We start from the raw sequence: 7,300 nt of genomic DNA, 5'->3' as shown, positions 1-7,300 counted from the left end.
AAGGCTTTGATAGATTATTCTCAGCCTAAGATTAATGACATTCAGTCAAGCATCATCAGACCGGCCATCAGGGCTAACACTTTTGAGATCAAGTCAAGCATGATTCAGATGATACATAACTCAGTTCAGTTTGGGGGTTCTCCTACTGAAGACCCCAACATGCACATCAGGGATTTCATCGAGATCTGCGACACTTTCAAATTTAATGATGTGACTGAAGATACTATCAAGCTACGCCTGTTCCCATTCTCTCCGAGGGACAAGGCTAAGTGCTGGTTACACTCTCTGCCAGCAGGATCTATCACCACTTGGGAGGATCTTGCGCAAAAGTTTCTCACTAAATTCTTCCCCATGGCGAAGACTGTTGCAATCAGGAATGCTCTTACCTAGTTTGCTCAGCAAAATAGGGGAATCTCTGTGTGAGGCTTGGGATCGATATAAGGAGATTCTAAGGAAGTGCCCACACCATGACATGCCTGATTGGATGATTATTAATTGCTTCTACAATGGATTGGGTGCTACTTCTAGACCCATGCTTGATGCAGTATCAGGAGGAGCCTTGTGGGATAAGAGCTACGATGAATCTTATAAACTTATTGAACTGATGGCTGCTAATGAGTACCAGAATCCTTCCCAGAGACTGACTCAAGGGAAAGACGCAGGAATTCTGGAGTTAGACGCAGCTACTGCTATCGCTGCCCAACTTAAGGCTTTGACGATGAAGGTGGACACTTTGGCTAATTATGTAGTAAATCAAATCACAAGTATCTATGAGCTTTGTGTTGGTGCCCATGAGACTGATCAGTGCGCAATTTCTAGTGAATCAGCTCAGTTCGTAAGCAACTTCCAGCGATCGCAACAACCAGTGCCAGCCACCTATCATCCCAACAACCGCAATCATCCTAATTTCAGTTGGAGCAATGCTCAGAATGCGGTTCAACAACCTTATCAGCAGTACCCAGCTAAACAGTACAACCCCCCTGGTTTTCAGCAACCACAGTATGCACCTAGACAGCAACTCTAGCTGCAACAAGCCAATGAAAAATCTGAATTAGAGGTATTGAAGCTTATGTGCAAGAGTCAAGTTGTTTCTATCAAGACCTTGGAAAATCAAATAGGGAAAATTGCCAATGCCTTGCTAAATCATCATCCTGGTACATTACCTAGTGACACTGAAGTACCAGGAAAGAGGGAAGCTAAGAAGTAGGTAAAGGCAATCACTTTAAGGTCCGTAAAGGTTGTGAATCCCGAACAAACTCAAGAGTTGACTGAAGAAGTTGGTGCTGAGAAAGAAGTAGTGCAGCAGGACAAAGAAGTGGAACCAAGGAAGACTACTGTTGAGCACACTCCGCCTGAGGGTAATACAGGGGAGAAACAGATCTATCCTTCACCGCCTTTTCCTAAGCGGCTGCAGAAGAAAAAGCTGGACAAGCAATTTGAGAAGTTTCTGGAGGTGTTTAAGAAACCTCATATCAATATACTTTTCGCCGAGGCTCTCGAGGAGATGCCTAGTTATGTAAAGTTTATGAAAGGTATTCTCTCTCGGAAGGTGAAGCTAGATGATTTAGAGACAGTCGCTCTAACGGAGGAATGCAGTGCTGTGCTGCAACAGAAGTTGCCTTCGAAGCTTAAAGATCCAGGAAGCTTCACTATTCCATGTACAATTGGAAAAATATCTTTTGACATATGCTTATGTGACTGGGGAGCTAGCATCAATCTGATGCCTTTGTCAATTTTCAAGCAGTTGGATTTACCTGATCCCAAACCGACTTATATGACCTTGTAATTGGCCGACTGTTCTATTACATATCCACAAGGTATTTTGGAGGATGTCTTGGTCAAGGTTGATAAACTCATTTTTCCTGCTGATTTCGTAATTCTTGATATCGAGGAGGATAAGAAGATTCCCATAATCTTGGGAAGACCTTTCCTGGCGACTGGCCGAAACTTGATAGATGTGTAGAAGTGTTAGGTCCCAATTTGTTTATAGAAGGGGGTTGAATGCAAACAATACCGTTTAATCGAATAAAATACGGAATAAAAAGGTGAAACAAAATTCAAGTTAAATAAAACTTTTATTAAACTTGAAGGGTGTTACAACAACGGTATCTGTTACAAGGGATTAATCTCAAATCAATTATTACAAATCTAGAATAAATTCGACATGAACTTTTTCTATTTTTGCAATGAAAAGATCAAATGCTAAATGCGATTTGAGATTAAGTTCTAGGGATTTTAATCCGCTAGATTGTTACACAAGAACAAGATAAATAATTCTAGTGGTTTGGATTTAACTTTTCAATCTAGAATTTTGATCTTGAATAAAGCAGATGAAAAATGAAATGATTTTCTTTTGTTTCTGCTGTGTTCTTGACTTGTGTGTTCTGTTTGATTGATGATTGAATGTCTTCTGCTTTCTGTTGTTTAAGTAAACAAAACAATCCAGTTGAATCAGCAAGACTTTCGGCAAGACAATCAAATGAACTGGCATGACAATCCATTTGAACTGGTAGGACTTTCGGTGAGACTATCCTTTTGAACTAGCAAGACAATCCCAATAGCTAGCAAGATAATCAGAATGAACTAGCAAGACTTTCGGTATGACTATCAATTGTCATACCGATTGCATAGTAGTTCAAATCATATTGTCTTACTGAATTATTAATAGATTTTAATCTAATAAAAATTCTGAAAATCCTTAATATTAATTCTGAAGTAATTAATTTAATCTTTGCAGATATAATTTATTTTCTTAATTAAATTATATGACTTAATTAATTAATAGAGAATTAATACTAATCTTGAGCAGCAACCATTCTTCTGAAAATCTTCTGAAAATCACTGTCAATTATGAATCAATTCCACCACTTCAATGTTGACACTCAATGTACTGTCTGGTTCATGAGTGACTAACTTCCGTGACGTTTCTTCAAGCCTTGACCTTGATACTCTTGTTTTTCTTTAGACTAAATCCTTGTAATTAATTGATACCCTGACGAGATCTCTGTCACTTGATTAAATCCACAATCTTGATTTATATCACTGAGGCTTGATCAATTTCTTGAGCTTCTTCCAGTGAATTAAGTAATCAAGTCTGTAGATGAACAATGCTTCTTAATCCTTTGACATATGTTACTCTGTGAGATCTTTCTGACGATAGATCCACTATTTACTTATTACATTCTTATTTGAGTTGAGTTAAATCCTCGAATAAACAAATAGGCTATGATATATGCCTTTCAATCTCCCCCTATTTGCTTGTTAGACAATAACAACAAATACCTAGAGGATAACTCAACTAACAAATAAGAAAAAGATATAAACAGTAATGCAAAGTAAATAGCAGAAAAGTTCTGGATTATATTTAACATTTTCCAAATTCCAAAAGAAATTTACAAGAGAATACAAGATAGATGTTCCTCTAGCCTGAACATATAACTACATTAGTCTATCTTGATTCATAAAGCTCTAATCATATTACATTTAGTTGTCTTCTCTTCTGACTTCACCTTCTTCTAAATCTTGAAACAACTCCTTGTCAAAGACACGATCCTTTTATGAAGTGAAGCTTGCTGGTCTGACTGGTTGAACTCCAATTGACTTCAGCTTATTTTTGAACTGATTGTACCTTTTAATATTCTTTTCACAATAAGCTTGAATCAAATCAGCAGCTTGAGTCTTCAACATGGATGAGTATCCAGCAGTTCTTAAATGATGTTCCATCCAGACCAGATGCTTAGCTGAGTAGTCTTTAAGAGATTGTGCATCTAGCTGACAGATTTGAAGACAATCAGACTTAAAGAATCTCACCTGATGAGGATTGTTGACCACTTGAGGACTAGCCCTGCTGGCAAACTCTTTAAGTCTTTCTCAAAGAACTTCATTCAATTCTGAGCTTCTTTTTACTTTGTTGAGAAGAACCCAAATCTCTGACAAAGAACGATTCTCAAACAGATGAAGTGACACCTTGAAAGATCCTTCACTCTGACAATATACAAAAATGCTCATCTCATTTAGGGATCTGTCAAAGGCAGCTGTGATCCTTGAGACTTCAGTCTTTATAGCATTCATGTACATGTCATTGTTAGGATTTGAGATTTCCAACTTGTCAAGAAGATGTAGGAACTGCCTATCATTGTTAGTGCTCAGCTGAGGCATATCAAGTACTGTCCTAGCTTCATCCTATTTTTCACCAATCTTCAGTCTAACATCTCTTCTCCTTTCTTGAGCCTTAATGTCATGAAGACGTTGCTTTTGAAGAGTTTCTGTTCTTTGTATGTCTTTTCTCATGTCAATGATCTGGGAGATCTTTTTGAGTTCAGCTTCTTTTCTTTTCATCTCTGACTGCTGTTGCTGAAACTCTTTCTCAAAGATAGGATCCACTGTAGCTTCCTCTTCCCATTCTCCAAAATCACTTTCCTCTTCAGCTTCAAATAAACCATCTTTATCTTCCAAGACTGGTTCAGTGGGAATGTCAAAAATATCAAAGTCATCATGTTCTCCACTGTAGTAGACATCATCAGCCTTTCCTTTGTCTCCAGCAGAGGTATCTTTTTCTTTTCCCTTTCCACTACTCCATTTCTTCTCCCCCTTAGTGGAGGGATCCTCTACTGACTTTCCTTTAGAACCTCCATGACCTCCACCTCCAGAGCCTGAGCCTCCACCAGACGGCCCTTCAAAGTAAGTTATTTATTCTTCATTAGGGCAGTGAGAATTCTTGATCATGAAATACAAGTGTTTCATTCCTTCATTAAGATGTTCCATGCCCGTTTCTATCTTTAGAAATCTGGAGGAGTCCAGTGCATGATTCATTTCAACCAGGTCTTCAAGAGAAGTCATTCTTGTATGTAGAGAGCAGAAGTTAGAAATGTCATCAGCTGATAAAGTTGGAGTTTCCTGAATGGAATTGAGCTTTGGTATGACAGTGGTCTTGAGATCTGAGATATCATTCCTGATGAGTGCCAGCTGATTGTTGACAGAGGTGGAAGAAGAAGACCGTTCAACCACTTGTGCTTTGAATGATTTAGCTTCAGCTTGGCTTTTAGCAAGATCTTCTTTTAAAGCAGCAATTTGAGCTAACAGGTTTTCAGTGTCTGTGTCTGTGTGTGCTCTCACCTGAATTTCACTCGTGTTTGGTTCACTCACCTCAGTGCTTGTGTTTCTCTCAATATAATTGCTCGTGAGGAGTCTTCCTGTTGCTGTTCTTCTGTACCTGCAATTAAAATCACCCTAGCCTCTTCAAGAGAGGTCAGTGGTGGTGCAATGGGAATTCGCGAGTCCCTATCCTCAGTCAATACTATCAGTTCATTTGAAATAGATGTCTGAATTGCTTCAGGGATAGATTGACTGAGTTGCCCTCCACTTTCTCCAGATAAATCTGCGAGTGGAGAATCCCGTGAGGGAGCCAGAGGTGTTGGATCTGGGAGGGGAGAAATTGACTCTATTAAGGGTGGCCGAGAGTCAGATTTTCCCTCAGAAGCATGTGACTGCTCTTCTGTCGTAACTATGGCAGACACTGTAACAGACTCTATGTGCACTCCTCGCTCCGTGTCCTGAGTATCATCTACTGGTATGTATGGTTCCATTGTGAGTAATGGAATTGTGCTTGACTCAGTACAGGATGCCATGGCCCTATGGCGAATTTCAATAGATTCATCCTGTTGAGAGAATGTCTCTAGTAACTGTTCATTGGCCATTTCAAAGTCCATGTCCTGTTGGGAGGACAAGGATGGGCTTTCAGATGCCTCAGTATATGTTCTTCTTTTCTTGGGAGGAGGCAGAGCTGAGGGTTCACTCACATTCAACAATACACTACTTCCTATTAACCTTCTGGGTAACATTTTAGACAGCGGGGGAGAGGTTGAGATAGGTTGTGACTCTGTGTTTGGCTCTATGACCTGGGATTGAAGTTATGGTTCTGCAACTTCATGGTCAGTCCTATCAACCACTGGGGGTCTTTCAACAGAAGTAGGAATGAAGTGAGAGTGAGGAATTACTACCTGTAATGGAAGAGCATCTGATGTTGGAGGAGCCTGGGTGGCTTGAACCACTGGAGGTTGAGCTTGCTGTTCATGACCAGGAAGATTGAAAATAGGTAAGGGAATATAAGTGGCCATGAAAGCAGATACAAGTACTGGAACTTGCATGAATTTGAAGGTTGTGTCTTGGCGGGTGTAAATCTTTTTGCTTACAGGAGGGGGTTCGGTTACTGCGGAGTTAGCAAAAAGGGCTTTGTGCTCAGGTGTGAGAAGATGATCTGCTATAAGCATGAGAAAATGAGCATAGTAACACGAGACCCTACAATTTGTAGAATGATCACGTAAAGCAGTAGTGAGACGTCTCAAGAGAATGGGTAAAAGTAGTTTGCCAAAATTGATCCTTTGATTGAAAATAACCGCAAGACCAATATACTGCAGAGTGGAAGTGATGTTGTGAAAGTTGGATTTAGTGCAGTTGGCAAACACTTTAGAAAGTGTATCGAAGAAAATGTCCCATTCACACACCAAATTAGATTTTGATAACTTGGTTAAATTAATTACCCCCTGATAGTGAATAGCATGGAAAAAGTTTGAAATATCATTTTCAGAGGGCAAATTACAGAAATTATCCATAGGAAAATTTAAAGCTCGATTGACGACTGTTTCATCAACCACATACTGTGTGTTTGCCACGGTGAATGAAAAAGATTTAAAATCATCGGCCACAGTAGAGGTTGTGCAAATCAGTCTTAGCAGATCAACATTTAAAATCACATTTGATTTAATAGCAGAGCTAACAATCGAATGGTCATTTAAAAATCTAATCCACGGCTTAAATTTTTCTACATCACATTTATCTGGATTAAAATAACCAACAAGATTATGCGAAATAATTTGGAAATTGAGGGCCATTTAAAAATAATAATAAGACACACACTTTCAGAATTTTAAGAATAATATTAAGAAAATTCGAATTAATTAAACTAATTTAATAATTCGTATTAAATTAATTATAATCGAAAAATTTAGACAGAAATGTATCTCGTTAAAATTCTTAATTCACACACGCAGATTTGAAAAGCCAAAAGACACAAAACAGAAATTAAAATTAAAAATACCCAAAATCAACAAACCCAACTCGATTTTTAGGGGAATAAAATGAAGTGCAACAGATTTTTTTTTTAAAAAAAATTGGCAGCACTCCTGTATGTATATACGTGTGTGTATATATCAGGAGTGATGTTTTAGATTGCTGAGTAAAAACTCGAGCAAGGAAGATAATGGCGATGGAATTAGTGTTTGGTCAGAGAGAGAGAGAGAGA

The 7,300-nt window shown here is 38.6% G+C and overlaps 1 non-coding gene across 1 annotated transcript; it reads right to left on the bottom strand.

The window, feature by feature from the left end:
• Window positions 1-366: 366 nt before the first annotated feature.
• LOC141662173 (small nucleolar RNA R71) lies at window positions 367-474 on the bottom strand. Its single transcript, XR_012550299.1, has one exon. It is a non-coding gene; the product is annotated as a small nucleolar RNA R71 (small nucleolar RNA).
• Between the last annotated feature and the right edge of the window lie 6,826 nt (window positions 475-7,300).

This window comes from Apium graveolens, chromosome 5, assembly GCF_009905375.1.
Source record: "Apium graveolens cultivar Ventura chromosome 5, ASM990537v1, whole genome shotgun sequence".
NCBI lineage: Eukaryota > Viridiplantae > Streptophyta > Magnoliopsida > Apiales > Apiaceae > Apium > Apium graveolens.
The sequence above is the reverse complement of the archived record's forward strand: the minus strand, read 5'-3'. Positions and strand labels throughout refer to the sequence as shown.